This window comes from Pygocentrus nattereri, chromosome 19 (assembly GCF_015220715.1).
Source record: "Pygocentrus nattereri isolate fPygNat1 chromosome 19, fPygNat1.pri, whole genome shotgun sequence".
Lineage (NCBI taxonomy): Eukaryota > Metazoa > Chordata > Actinopteri > Characiformes > Serrasalmidae > Pygocentrus > Pygocentrus nattereri.
Genome location: NC_051229.1, coordinates 5,926,789 through 5,943,707, shown reverse-complemented (window position 1 = coordinate 5,943,707; position 16,919 = coordinate 5,926,789).

Genomic DNA, 16,919 nt, shown 5'->3' with positions numbered 1-16,919 from the left:
GTGTGTGATTTTGGACCTTTTCTGACGGCCAATTCATTAAGAAATTTTGACACACAGTAAAAGGCAGCTGGCAATTTCCAATTTTCAAACAAAAAAATGAAAAATGGAGACAAAAGTGTTCGTCCCGACAGCATCAATATACAAGGTGAATCAAAAAGATTCATCCAATTTTAAAATGATCTGTTTCACTAATAAATCGCTACAGAGTGATGCAATAAATTGTAATTGGTTTAGGCATAAAGTTTATTATGTAATTTTACATAAGTTCTCAGTATGATCCTCCTCCTGCTGTACAGACCACATCAACATCACAGTCAAATTCATCCCATACCCCATTGAGCATGTCAGGTGTCGCTGCACTCACGGCTCTTTCAGTGCGATTTCGGAGATCATCCAGTGTTGTGGAACCCACGACGAACGCACTGAGCTGTTGGAGGTTCACTGTCTATGAAAATCCCATTATTGAAGTGGAGAACGCAGAACGCTTTCTGCTCAGGGGTCTCATCTCCTCACAAACTGAAGGAAGCAGTCTTCCACTGACAGTCAGAAACTCTATGACCTCCCTCTGTCAATTAGTATGTGATGGGTTCCTCGGCATCTCATGGTTATAAAAATATGCCGCTTTGAAATCGGACAAATCTTTCCGAGTCATCCTGTATAATAAATTCATATGGCTGTATCTTAATTAACAGCCAAGCTAAAAAGTTATGCTTTTAGCCTGCATTCAAAAATCATTCTTTGAATTCCACACATTAACTGATAACTTGTTCCATAAATGTTTTTCAGTGGATTTTATCCTCCGGTATCCTCTGTTTGTTGTTGACTCTTGGTATCACTAACACATTTGAGCAACCTGTTCTGAGTAAAGAAATCTTTCAGACCTCTACGTCTGCTTTCTCGCCCCAAGGCTAATCGGCTGGTGAATGTGAGAACGTTCCTGGACCGCAGTGTCCTGACTTTCAGATTATTAACATAACGGAGGTGTATTAGGCCAAAGCACGGCCTAAATCATGACCCACTTTACACAGCATGAGACAAATAAGCCTGTGTGTTTAAGAAAAGCCAGTAAGAAACCTCCACCAGATGCCAACGCTATGGGTAAGAACTTCAGCAGAACATTTAAAATATGACATTTGCTTTTCATTTAAGCTGAATCATAGGTATTTAGATCATGTTGGTAAATAGATTCTCTGGAAACAGAAACCAAAGTCATTCTGAGTTGTAATATTATTACCCACATCTTAAATCCTAATAAAATGATGTGACTGGCCTACATTTGCATGTCTGAACTCCTGCCTGTGATGGTGGCAGATTAGACTTACTGTCTGAAGGCTTTTCTGACTGCTGAGTGAAGCTTCATATGGATCTTTAAAGCTTTCACTCCTCCTGCTGGTGAGGAGGAGAAACTGAACTCACACACAGAAACAGTCATGTGACTCGCATTATTCATTTTAGACATTTTCATGGTTTGATTTCTTCAGTTTTCATTATATATATTGGCGTAATATTCTATTATTTACAATAGATATAGTCAGATGAACATATTAAATCTGTTAAACTTTCACAATTTGACCTCTTGCCACATGAATGTGTTTAATTTGAGTTTTTTTGAAACGTTGATGCTGAACATTTCTTCCTATAATGGTATGACGATCTCTGACACCGCAGCTGGACTTGCAAACAGAAACAGCACTAAGCGTTTGCACTGTGGCCGCATCTCCAATAAATATAATCATTAGAAAGTGCAGTTTAGTAATGAGCATCTCCACCATTATTACATGAATTATTACATTACATGAAAACCCATCACACAGTTTCAGAGAGCTGTTAGCTATGTGTGCACATGACAAATAAAACAGTATGTATGACATTTAGTTTGCTAAGCTTATCACTCGCAAACATGTCTTCTACTAAGGAGTTTGATCATCCTTCAAAACACCTCAGTAACACTGAGATTAATAACTGATCACATTGATTTATCAGTCTACTCAGGCTTTAACAGAGCTCAGTAACACTGAGATTAATAACTGATCACATTGATTTATCAGTCTACTCAGGCTTTAGCAGAGCTCAGTAACACTGAGATTAATAACTGATCACATTGATTTATCAGTCTACTCAGGCTTTAGCAGAGCTCAGTAACGCTGAGATTAATAACCGATCACATTGATTTATCAGTCTACTCAGGCTTTAGCAGAGCTCAGTAACACTGAGATTAATAACTGATCACATTGATTTATCAGTCTACTCAGGCTTTAGCAGAGCTCAGTAACACTGAGATTAATAACTGATCACCACATTGATTTATCAGTCTACTCAGGCTTTAGCAGAGCTCAGTAACACTGAGATTAATAACTGATCACATTGATTTATCAGTCTACTCAGGCTTTAGCAGAGCTCAGTAACACTGAGATTAATAACTGATCACATTGATTTATCAGTCTACTCAGGCTTTAGCAGAGCTCAGTAACGCTGAGATTAATAACTGATCACCACATTGATTTATCAGTCTACTCAGGCTTTAGCAGAGCTCAGTAACACTGAGATTAATAACTGATCACATTGATTTATCAGTCTACTCAGGCTTTAACAGAGCTCAGTAACACTGAGATTAATAACTGATCACATTGATTTATCAGTCTACTCAGGCTTTAGCAGAGCTCAGTAACGCTGAGATTAATAACCGATCACATTGATTTATCAGTCTACTCAGGCTTTAGCAGAGCTCAGTAACACTGAGATTAATAACTGATCACATTGATTTATCAGTCTACTCAGGCTTTAGCAGAGCTCAGTAACACTGAGATTAATAACTGATCACCACATTGATTTATCAGTCTACTCAGGCTTTAGCAGAGCTCAGTAACACTGAGATTAATAACTGATCACATTGATTTATCAGTCTACTCAGGCTTTAGCAGAGCTCAGTAACGCTGAGATTAATAACTGATCACATTGATTTATCAGTCTACTCAGGCTTTAGCAGAGCTCAGTAACGCTGAGATTAATAACTGATCATCACATTGATTTATCAGTCTACTCAGACTTTAGCAGAGCTCAGTAACACTGAGATTAATAACTGATCATCACATTGATTTATCAGTCTACTCAGGCTTTAGCAGAGCTCAGTAACACTGAGATTAATAACTGATCACATTGATTTATCAGTCTACTCAGGCTTTAGCAGAGCTCAGTAACACTGAGATTAATAACTGATCACATTGATTTATCAGTCTACTCAGGCTTTAGCAGAGCTCAGTAACGCTGAGATTAATAACCGATCACATTGATTTATCAGTCTACTCAGGCTTTAGCAGAGCTCAGTAACACTGAGATTAATAACTGATCACATTGATTTATCAGTCTACTCAGGCTTTAGCAGAGCTCAGTAACACTGAGATTAATAACTGATCACCACATTGATTTATCAGTCTACTCAGGCTTTAGCAGAGCTCAGTAACGCTGAGATTAATAACTGATCACATTGATTTATCAGTCTACTCAGGCTTTAGCAGAGCTCAGTAACGCTGAGATTAATAACTGATCATCACATTGATTTATCAGTCTACTCAGGCTTTAGCAGAGCTCAGTAACACTGAGATTAATAACTGATCATCACATTGATTTATCAGTCTACTCAGGCTTTAGCAGAGCTCAGTAACACTGAGATTAATAACTGATCACATTGATTTATCAGTCTACTCAGGCTTTAGCAGAGCTCAGTAACACTGAGATTAATAACCGATCACATTGATTTATCAGTCTACTCAGGCTTTAGCAGAGCTCAGTAACGCTGAGATTAATAACCGATCACATTGATTTATCAGTCTACTCAGGCTTTAGCAGAGCTCAGTAACGCTGAGATTAATAACCAATCACATTGATTTATCAGTCTACTCAGGCTTTAGCAGAGCTCAGTAACACTGAGATTAATAACTGATCACATTGATTTATCAGTCTACTCAGGCTTCAGCAGAGCTCAGTAACACTGAGATTAATAACTGATCACCACATTGATTTATCAGTCTACTCAGGCTTTAGCAGAGCTCAGTAACACTGAGATTAATATCTGACCACATTGATTTATCAGTCTACTCAGGCTTTAGCAGAGCTCAGTAACACTGAGATTAATAACTGATCACATTGATTTATCAGTCTACTCAGGCTTTAGCAGAGCTCAGTAACGCTGAGATTAATAACTGATCATCACATTGATTTATCAGTCTACTCAGGCTTTAGCAGAGCTCAGTAACACTGAGATTAATAACTGATCATCACATTGATTTATCAGTCTACTCAGGCTTTAGCAGAGCTCAGTAACACTGAGATTAATAACTGATCACATTGATTTATCAGTCTACTCAGGCTTTAGCAGAGCTCAGTAACACTGAGATTAATAACTGATCACATTGATTTATCAGTCTACTCAGGCTTTAGCAGAGCTCAGTAACACTGAGATTAATAACTGATCACATTGATTTATCAGTCTACTCAGGCTTTAGCAGAACTCAGTAACACTGAGATTAATAACTGATCACATTGATTTATCAGTCTACTCAGGCTTTAGCAGAACTCAGTAACACTGAGATTAATAACTGATCATCACATTGATTGATCAGTCTACTCAGGCTTTAGCAGAGCTCAGTAATGCTGAGATTAATAACTGATCACATTGATTTATCAGTCTACTCAGGCTTTAGCAGAGCTCAGTAACACTGAGATTAATAACTGATCACATTGATTTATTAGTCTACTCGGGCTTTAGCAGAGCTCAGTAACACTGAGATTAATATCTGACCACATTGATTTATCAGTCTACTCAGGCTTTAGCAGAGCTCAGTAACACTGAGATTAATATCTGACCACATTGATTTATCAGTCTACTCAGGTTTTAGCAGAGCTCAGTAACGCTGAGATTAATAACCGATCACAAGCATGTTTGCTATGGTCCTAAAACATTTAATAAACAAGCATTGATTGTATTTCTTTTGAAGATATTTTAAAATCATTCTTCTAAAGGTGTGAAAGGCAACTGTATTCTGAATAAGGGCTTTACAAAATGTAACTGGGAAAGAATACAGATACAGATATTTCTGTATTCTAAGTACTTATTTCTCAATACTTGTATTCCATTACATCCCAGCCCTGCATAACTAACATTCTTCATCGTGAGTCCAGGCGTCATTCATGTTTGTACATTCCACACTTACATTCATGACATAAGAGATGCTCTTTGACTCTCTTGTGTCTGTTAGCGACCTGTGTGCTGGTCACACACAGCCAGACAAATCAGAACATATTTATGGAGAGAATTTCTGCAGGTTATGCAGTGCATGTAGTTGAGATATGCCTTATAGTGGTGCCCCTCAGCGCAGCCCAGCCGGTACAAGTGTCACTAGGCTGGGTGTGATTTTATTAGCGTGAGGGCGTTAAAAGGTCACCCTCATTCAGACAGGCCCTGGCACTGACCGCTGAGTGCTAATAAAAGCAGCGAGCCCCAGTGGTCCCCTTAAAGTCTCACTCTGCTGCAACACGTAGTTTCAACACTTAGTTCAGTGCCAAATACACTGGAAGCTTTAGTTTTATGAAAAAAAAATGATGGGGAAACAGGAGAAAAATGGCTTTCAGTGTTTCTACAGAAGCTATCATCATTTCGTCAAGATAACCAGCTTCTCTGAGAAGGGCAATTCTGATGTCATCTGAATCGAGGCTTTTGATTGGATGAACATGAATCCAGGGAAATCTATAAAACAGTTATTACTCATATGAAGAGGAGAATCAAGATAACGCAAGCGAGGATCACAAGAGGAGGGAAAAGGACCATAAACTGAAATTTAATCATCTTTCAGATACTGAAATAAAGGTGAGAGAATAATGAAAATTTTCATAGTAAATTCTCATGATATAATATTTTATGCTCTATAATGTTCTTATTTGTATATTTAATGTAAGTTAATCATATCAGACTTTTTTCCAAGTCATTTTGGAATATATAAATATATATATGAATGAGGTAATTGTGTTTACAAATGAACATATTTACACCGCCTCAAACCTCATATCTCCAAAAAAAGTGAATAACTTCAATGCAAGTCACTTAAACAACATATCTAAGCAATTTTAGAGCATCTGCTGGTCTGTTTGAAATTTTGACACAGTATGAAAGACCGCTGGCATTTTCTGTAAAAAAAACTTTAAAAAACAATGTTCTGACAGTTATGAATGATATCAGTGTTGTGCAAACGTTGTTTTGCATCCTCAGTTTTGTTGGTTTTTACTTTTTTGCATAATTTGAAAACTCATTACTATTTGCACTGGGTTAAATTTTCACAATAAACTGACCAATAGAAATGGTGCAAAATTTGCTTGGAAAATATTCTTACATATATATATTCTTATCTTACATTAACTTCCATTAAAGTTTAGTTCCAGTGACAATCTACTCATAACAAAGGTTGTTTGTTGTAATACTTTCTGGGGTGAAAGTGACTAAAGAAGCCTTTATTGCAACTGATGCTTGTTGGAATAAAACTTAAATTAAGTTAAAGTTAAATGTTAATGTAGGTTTGCCTAAGTTGTTATAAAACATGCAGGCGTTGTGTAGCCGTGTAAATGCTGCCCTTCAGGAAAGCGTTAGCATAAAATTTCAGTTTGCTGTCATGTTATAAGAAATAGAAAAAAAAACACACTACATTTATATACTGAGAGCTCATCACTTATGTAATAAGACTTTTTTACTTCTTTTTTGCTTTAGAGGAATTTTTTTAGATTTTGAACTTTCAAGGAAAACCAACATACCAAGCATTTATTTATTTATTTAGTGCTGCCCTTTAGTTAAATGTTACCATAAACCTTTAGTTTGATGTCATGTTGGTATAAAAAAAACGAAATTTATATACTAAGAGGTCACTAATCTAAATACTAAATCTAATCTAATAAACTAAATACATCACTAATGTAATAACACTTCTCTTACAATTTTTGCTTTTTGCTTTTGCTTTTGGGAATTTTTAGATATTTTAAAGTTTCAGGAAAAACCAATATACCAAGTACTGATTAATTAATTAATGTATCTATCTATTTATTTATTTAGTAGTTGCTGGTTTGATGCCATGTTATTATTTAAATTTTTAAAATCTGCCAAAAAAATTAGACGCAATTTTATTGCTTCTATTTTGCTGTTTTTGATTTTTTAAAGGAATTTTAAAGACTTTAAAGGAATTTTCAGATCTATCTATCTATCTATCTATCTATCTATCTATCTATCTATCTATCTATCTATCTATCTATCTATCTATCTATCTATCTATCTATCTATCTATCTATCTATCTATCTATTACTGTGGAAATTAAAGAATTAAAGAATTTTTCTTCCTGGCAGTTGAGTCTTTGTAAGATCTACTAAATTGTGGTCTGTCTGATCATGTCATCTGTCTTTTACTCTGTTTTATTGTTTTGTTCACTCATTCATTCATTATTTATTCATTCATTCATTCATTCAATTGAAATTACTTTTACTTAGTTTGAAATTCCTTTCCTAAAATGTTATTTTAGCCTAAATCTGATTGCGTGTTCACGCACTATTATAACAATCAATTTTAATTCCTTCTAACAGTCCAACAGCAATGCAGCTGAAACCACATACTTATTTTATGTGTATTTCTACATGATCAGTGTCAGTTTCATTAGCAAGACCCCACATGTGTCTGAGCCCACCTAATTGAATTGCCAGCGGCTTTTTTTAAAGCAGCATTTTCCTGTAAACTATTCCTGGTGTGGGGTCAGTCAGAGTTGAGCTGATTAGCGCTGCGTCTTCTGCCAGGATGAACGTTTGATAAATCCAGCGATGCCGCTCTGATGATTGCACTGATCTGCCTGCTATGGGCCGGTCCCTCACAGGGGGATTCTCCTGGGGAACATGGTGCCCCCCTGTTCAGAAATAGCAGAATTATTTCCATCTCTTTGACCTTTTTAATGAAGATGAGACGCCAGGGTTTGAACACGTGACTGTCTGGGTAGAGCAGGGCTAATCCCGTCAAAAGTGTCCTCACGCAGAGGGTGACGTGTCTTAGTGTCCAGTCACATCCAGTGGCGCCTTCAGAAGTTTTTGAATCACTTGTCATATTTGTCATTTTTGTGGCTGTCAGAACAAAAACCTCATATGTCCATGAATCATAACTTTCCAGAAGACAGAAACATCATACTAAACTTTAAATGGAAGTCGATGCAAGGTTTAAATGTGGAGCTGGTGTTTCTAAATGATATAAAAAACAAAAAAAACAAGATTTTGTTCCAACAGCGACGATATACTTACACAGTGAAGATTGATATGACATGAACCAGACACCAAACTGTATGTCCAGATGTTTAAGTAATTAAATATACTTATCAAATGATAAACGATTATATGATTATCTATTCACAAATGTTTTCAGCCTTGAGATTTGATCAGCACATTTGAAGTATGAGGCATTTTGGATGTTCTGCAGGTTTCGTAGACATTTTAGAGTCTTCTGTTGTTCACCATTCAGCACACATCCCACATTTCTTCATTTTTTACAGTGTAAAATTTGTACATATGTAAAAATCTTTCTATACATGTGAGTCATCGCCAAGAAGGCAGCACACAAAGCCACAATCAACGAAATAAAATCAAAACCAAATTAAAACAAATGAACAAACAGAATGACACAGTTCTTTAACAATTACATAACAATTGAATTCACTTAAGGAAATAAACTGCTCCAAATTCAAATGTTTCTGCAGATCATTCCATGTAGACAGAGCGCTGTAACCAACACCTGCACTGACGTATTCAGACCAAGCTGTCGGGACATCCAGCTGAATATAACTGCTGGAACTTAAATTGTATCGAGACTTATTTGTTGATATGAATGCAGACAAAATAAAGGAAGGTGACCAATAGGGGCAGTCATGAGCTGGAGGTTAGGGAACCGGCCCTGTGACCAGAGCGTCGTCGATTCGGTCCGCAGAGCCAACAGTGCATGATTCAGGTGCCCTTGAGCAAGGCACCTAACCCCCAACTGCTTCGGATAGGGCTGCCCACCGCTCTGGGCAAGTGTGCTCACTGCCCTGTAGTGTGTGCGTGCTCACTATTGTGTATGTGGGGTTTCACTGCACGGAGGGGATGAATGCAGAGGTGAAATTTCCCTGTTGTGGGACTAATAAGGGTCTCTTAATCAATTATTGCTTTATAGACAAAAATTATCCAATGGATTTGTCTTCACACTGAAAGGGAAGGCCATCCAACCATTTCATAAAGTTCACAGTGATGAGTTGAGTATCCAGCGCCCATTTTAAATCTTATACTTTTTTTGAAGTATACCTAAAAAATATCACCATAACCCAAAATAGATTAAAAAAAGGTACTGACTGACAGGTTTGGATTGCAGGCAGGTCAGTGTAGCATGCAGACTCTTTTACTACAAAGCCATGCTGTTGTAATAGTGCAGAATGTTGTTTGGCACTGTCTTGCTGAAATAAGGGTCATCCCTGAAAAAGACATTGCTCAAAAACCTTTGTATATGATTCAGCATTAATAGTGCTTTCACAGATGTGCAAGTCACCCATGCCATGTGCATTAATGCACCCCCATACCATCACGGATGCAGGCTTTTGAATTATGCACTGATAAGTGATAAGTCAGATGGTCCCTCCCCTTTTTAGTCCAGCAGACAAGGTGTCCAGGATTTCCAAAAAGAATTTCAAATTTTGATATGCTGGACCACAGGACACTTTTCCATTTCACCTAAGTCTATTTGAAATGAGCTCCAGCCCAGAGAAGGCAGCAGTGTTTCTGGATCCTGTTTATACACTATATTTCAAAAAAGTATTCGCTCATCTTTCACATGCACATGAAATTGAGTGATATCCCATTCTTAATCCACAGGGTTTAATATGATGTTGGCCCTCCCTTTGCAGCTATAACAGCTTCAACTCTTCTGGGAAGGCTTTCCACAAGGTTTAGGAGTGTGTTTATGGGAATTTTGAGTGTTCTTCCAGAAGCGCATTTGTGAGGTCAGACACTGATGTTGGACAAGAAGGCCTGGCTCACAGTCTCCACTCTAATTCATCCCAAAGGTGTTCTATCAGGTTGAGGTCAGGACTCTGAGCAGGCCAGTCAAGTTCTTCCACACCAAACTGGCTCATCCATGTCTTTATAGACCTGCTTTGTGCACTGGTGCACAGTCATGTTGGAACAGGAAGCGGCTATCTCCAAACTGTTCCCACAAAGTTGGGAGCATGAAATTGTCCAAAATCTCTTGGTGCTGAACCTTTCTCCGGAACTAAGGGGCCGAGCCCAACTCCTGAAAAACAGCCAACACCATAATCCCCCCTCCACCAAACTTTATACTTGGCATAATACAGTCAGATAAGTACCGTTCTCCTGGCAACTCGTCCATCGGATTTCCAAATGGAGAAGCGTGATTGGTCACTCCAGAGAACACGTCTCCACTGCTTTAGAGTCCAGTGGTGGTGCTTTACACCACTGCAATCGACGCTTTGCATTGCACTTGGTGATGTAAGGCTTGGATGCAGCTGCTTGGCCATGGAAACCCATTCCATGAAGCTCTCTACACTGTTCTTGAGCTGATCTGATGGCCACATGAAGTCTGGAGGTCTGAAGTGATTGACTCTGCAGAAAGTTGGCGACCTCTGCGCACTATGCCCCTCAGCATCCACTGACCCCGCTCTGTCATTTTATGTGGCCGACCACTTCGTGGCTGAGTTGCTGTCGTTCCCAATCGCTTCCTTTTTGTTATAATCCCACTGACAGTTGACTGTGGAATATTTAGTAGCGAGGAAATTTCATGAGTGAACTTGCACAGGTGGCGTCTGATCACGGTACCACGCTGGAATTCACTGAGCTCCTGAGAGCGACCCATTCTTAAACAAATGTTTGCAGATTGGTCAGTAGATTGGTCCATATACAGTACTGTGTGAAAGTGTTAGGCACCCAAGACACATTTTCCAAATCTATTTATTTGTGCAGCTTGTGTTTATTTGCTCTATATATATATATATATATATATATATATATATATATATATATATATATATAATAGATTTCTGGATGTTAGTGTGTTTAACCATTTCCAAGCCTCTCCTCGAGGAAGCCCAATATTATATGTAGTTAAAAAGCAGCTCCTGGTTTGACCAATCAGTGCTCAGTAAATTGTGCTCATGATATAATTGATGATATTAACAAGTCTCTGTGAAGGTGTGAAGGAAAAATATGGACCCAAGAAACTCTTCTTACTTTTTATTTATTAAACATTTCATTTTTCTGTTTATTTGAATTAGGAATATGACTTTATTCTAATGTATATTGTGATAAACTCGCTGAGATCAATCATTTAAAAGGTTGTTTCAATGCCTAAAACTTTCACACAGTACTGTATGTATCTTCATTGGTTTTATTTTATTAACAACACTTTTGTTAACTTTTATTAACAATACGATTACACCTATATGCTACGTGTGTTTTTCAGATGCGTGTTGCGGAGTGTGTGATACTGTCCGTTGTCTTCATGATCAGCCCGCCACACTGCAGCTCCTCTACCATCCAGCAGCAGGTAACAGAGGGGGCACCAGTTCATCTTGACTACACTAAATTTCCAAACTCTCATCACCACTGAGCAGCTTTTCAGTCGGCAGCTGTGACAGAAGAACAGCTAAACAACCTGGAATCAGCCAGAAATGAACCCAACACCATTCACCAAACTAAACGGGCTGTAAGAAGCTTTACAGACCGGCTGGAACAAAACAACATTAATATTGATCTGAAAAAATGGAGAAAACTGAGCTGAACCTGATATTGCAGCAGTTTTATGGCTCAGTCTGATTTGGTCAGACTCTGAAGATCAGACACATTTGGCGAATGGTATTGGGTTCATTTCAGGCTGATTCCAGGTTGTTACCTGTTCTTGTGTAAAAAGCTGGAAAGCTGCTCAGTGGTGATGACAGTTTGGGAATTCAATGTAAGGAGCTGGAGAACGAACTGCCGGCTGTGCAGCGAGTGGGCAGAGCTCATTACTTTGACGTAGCAACAAGCTGCTTGTTAAGGAACTATAATTTGGCAGATATCCCAGTTTATTCATTTCTTACTTTATTTATTTAACTGTTGTATAAAAGCAACAGAACACAGGTCATGTGTTATTCCGAATAACTTGATGGCTGTAATGTTATTGGTGACAACACACCATAAAATCCCAAACATAACGATAATCAGGGTGGATTGGGTAGTTTAAGTCCATAGTCAAGTAAAGGTGTTGTGAAGGAGCACCTCCAAAAGAAATAATATTAGCATAGCAAAAAAAAAAAAAAGTAGAAAAAAGTCATTTAAGGAGTGAATCCTGCATATTGGCTCTAAAATCACAGGCCTTCCTACACAGAACTTATCAGACTTGAACAATGGGGCTATTTTAGGAAAAGCTTTTATACTAATACAAGACTCCAATCATTCACTGCGTTCTCTCTTCGCTCCCATCCAGCCGTAGACAGATCCAGCCTGCAATAAAAACCTGTTTTACAAAAAGCTTGATTCCGTCATCCATATCAGCTCTTATACTTCACATTTTTTGTATTTTATTATTACTCTGAGGTCCACCTACAGTGCTTGTGTGGTTTTATGCATCAAAACAGTCAAAGGTTATTTGTATATGACAATTGTTCAACCTCTCTTTATCTCTTACTGTTCACAAGACTAATATATGTAAATTAGCTCTGTTAAGAATGGTTGGCCTATTGCCCTATAGCGGTCTTATAGCTGCAGAGTGAATGGGCGGGGCTAAATTTGCTGTCAAACAGGTGGATATACAGTCCTATGCAAAGGTTTAACCTGGTCAACCATATTTTCACTATTTCAGCCATTTTATCTATCTATCTATCTATCTATCTATCTATCTATCTATCTATCTATCTATCTATCTATCTATCTGTCTGGTCTGTCTCTCTCTCTATCTATCTATCTGTTTATCTGTTTGTCTCTCTGTCTATCTATCTATCTGTTTATCTGTCTGTCTGTCTGTCTGTCTGTCTGTCTCTCTGTCTGTTTATCTATCTACAGTGGTGTGAAAGTTTTGCCCCTTCCTGATTTCTTCTTCTTTTTGCATGTTTATCACATTTTAAAGTTTCAGACCATCAAACAAATTTAAATATAAGACATAGATAACACAAGTAAACACAAACTGCAGTTTATAAATGAAGGTCTTTATTATTAAGGGAAAAAGAAATCCAAACCTACAGGGCCCTGTGTGAAAAAGTGACCCCCCCCCATAAATTAACTGTGGGCTGACTTCACTTTCCGTAGCCACACCCAGGCCTGATTACTGCCACACCTGTTCTCAATCAAGAAATCACTTAAATAGGACCTGCCTGACAAAGTGAAGTAGACTAAAAGGTCCTCAAAAGCTAGATGTCATGCTGTGATCCAAAGAAATTCAGGAACAAATGAGAAACAAAGTAATCTGAGATCTATCAGTCTGGAAAAGGTTATAAAGCCATTTCTAAAGCTTTGAGACTCCAGCAAACCACAGTGAGAGCCATTATCCACAAATGGAACATGGAAACATGGAACCGTGGCGAACCTTCCCAGGAGTGGCCGGCTGACCAAAATTACCCCAAGAGCGCAGCAACGACTCATCCAAGAGGTCACAAAAGACCCCACAACAACATCCAAAGAACTGCAGGCCTCATTTGCCTCAGTTAAGGTCGGTTTTCATGACTCCACCACAAGAAAAAGACAATGGCTTACATGGCGGAGTTCCAAGACGAAAACCACTGCTGAGCAGAAAGGACATAAAGGCTCGTCTCAGTTTTGCCAGAAAACCTCTTGATGATCCCCAAGACATTTGGGAAAATACTCTGTGGACTGTTGAGACAGAAGTTGAGCTTTTTGGAAGGTGTATATCTCATTACATCTGGTGTAGAAGTAACACAGCACTTCAGAAAAGGAACATCATACCAACAGTAAAATATGGTGGTGGTAGTGTGATGGTCTGGGGCTGTTTTGCTGCTTCAGGACCTGGAAGACTTGCTGTGGTAAATGGAACCATGAATTCTACTGTATCAAAAAATCCTGAAGGAGAATATCTGGCCATCTGTTCGTGACCTCAAGCTGAAGCGCACTTGGGTCCTGCAGCAGGACAATGATCCAAATCACACCAAATCCACCTCTGAATGGCTTAAGAAAAACACAACTAAGACTTTGGAGTGGCCTAGTCAAAGTCCTGACCTGAATCCGATTGAGATGCTGTGGCATGACCTTAAAAAGGCGGTTCATGCTCAGAAACCCTCCAATGTGGCTGAATTACAACAATTCTGCAAAGACAATTGGGCCAAAATGCCTCCACCACGCTGTAAAAGACTTATTGCCAGTTATCGCAAACATTTGATTGCAGTTGTTGCTGCTAAGGGTGGCCCAAGCAGTTATTAGGTTTAGAGGGTAATCACTTGTTCATACAGGGCCTGTAGGTTTGGATTTCTTTTTCCCTTAATAAAGACCATTTATAAACTGAATTGTTTACTTATATTATCTTTGTCTAATATTTAAACATCTTTGGTGGGCTAAAACATTTGTGTGACAAACATGCAAAGGAATAAGAAATCAGGAAGGGGGCAAATACTTTTCCACACCACTCTGTCTGTGTGTTAGGCACCGAAGTGAGAGGTGTAAGCAACTGTGAATCATTTTTAAAGCTGAACTGACCCAGTAGAATGACCTTAAACCCAACAAAGACAATTATAAACAAATGGCTGAGAAAAAGTAGATTCTATTCCTCACTAATATACTTTAATGTAATAAATTCTGAAAAATATTTTCCTGTTTTTTTTTTTTTTTTTTTCCATGTCCCCAGAAAACAGCATGTAAGATGAAAGAACCTTGACATTAAACTGCTGCAGGAGTGTTGTAAAGATTACTGTAAGGCCTCCTCTCTCCAGTGTTTTTCTGTGTCTCCTCAGAATCGAACGGCACTCCCTGTCAGTGCGGCTCTTCTGGCTGATGCTACTGTGGAGCGGTGTGGTGAAGCAGACAACACCACTAAAGCCCAACAGGCGCAAAAGCAGCTGAAGGGCTTTCGTGGGGGCAGGACCCCTCTGGACCCACTTTCTGTCAGCCCTGTCAAACCGAAAAGAGAACGACCACGGTACCATTACAGTCAAACGATGTTCAAAATCACGCTTACAAACAAAACTATTAGGACTGCAGCTTCAGTTCAGGTCATAAATGTCAAGACTCAAAATATCATAACTTAATTCTTGGTATTCATTTTATTTTACTTTTATTTTTAGCCGTTTTTGGAAACATCAACAGCTCTGTTCATCATTTTGGGCACATCTAACATTCTTAGTTCTACAGCTTACAATCTTTTTATACTTTCATTTGCAACAAAACTGGTTTTACATTATTAGAAACATTGATGTCAAATGTTTGAACAGAGGAGTCGATGGAGAGGAGGCTGAAAGTCATGTATCTGCTGATGGATCACACCGTATCTAATTAAGGTGCTATGCTACCAGACGTTATGTTATGATAACAGAGCGAGACAGCCGCAGCTGATCCGTCAGAATAATTCCCTGAAGAGAAAACATTTCCACACAAGTTCAGTCATCCGCCGCGAATAGATCAGACAACCACCCTGAGCTGTGAATTAAAAAGCAGATCACGTTAATATGTATTCCTTTTTCTTATATATATTTACCTATTTCCTATAATAATACGCACCACATACGTATATGTATGTATATGACTAAGTATTACCGTATATAACTTAAAAATGAAATTCATTCTGTACATTTTAGTGTAGAATTTGCTGAGTTTAACATATTGGGGAATAAAAAAACTAAAATATAAAATGTACCATAACCTTTGCACAGATGATGTTTTATGTTTCTTTTCTTTCCATATGACCAGCAAATTTCAGTAAATTAAAACATGCATCTTCTGTAAAGAATGGATAAACTTGTTTACACTTATAAAAATCAACACAATATGGAATTTGACAAATTTGCATACAACAACTTTCAGAACAAACCCCTAAATCTCCAATTCACAACAACTACTTGTTGGGAAAAAAAAACCTTGTTACTTTTTCACTGTATTTTTGCATTTTCACTGTATTATTTGCATTTATTCTAATGAGATGGTGATTTTACAGGTGAAAACAAACTTAAGGCCACACTTAATACGCTCTCAATAGTAAATCTAAATTATTTTAAATCATTTATTTAGGTGCCTACGCAGGTACCCTTGCACAGTACTGCATATGAAAGTACCTGTAAGATATAATATGTGCGTAGGGGACAGCGCGGCATCTTTTGTGAAATAATTTTTGAAATATTTAAGCTGGAATAATCACATTTTTATACAAGGAACATACACATCTCTGCTACAGGTGAACACTTAAACTTTGTTTTCTAGCTCCTACAATTCATGTACACCCAATTCATGTTCCACCCAAAATGAGGGGAGGTGCAGTGTTATGGTTTAGCCCATGGGTGGGTTCACCGTAACAGACGGAGGCTCAGTTTAACACTTACTAGAAATTTCTGATGAATTAGTGCAAACAAAGTTAATTCAATATGATTCTATAAGAGACAAATGTATTTTATTTATAACTGTACTGCATTATATCTTATCTATTTATAAAACAGACAGACAGATCAATTGGTAGATACACACACATCAAATTATATATGAAGTGTGTGCGTCAAACAATGACAACTTATGATTTGTCCAGTTTGGACAGCAAATAAAAACATCACACATCAGTAAAATGTGTCTGAATAACTACAGCTTTACCAACTGACCATGTCAATTTTATTAATGTACTTATTTAAAACTGAAATACTGAAAGACACAAAGTAGACGAATGTTTTACAGATGTTTTCTCTTT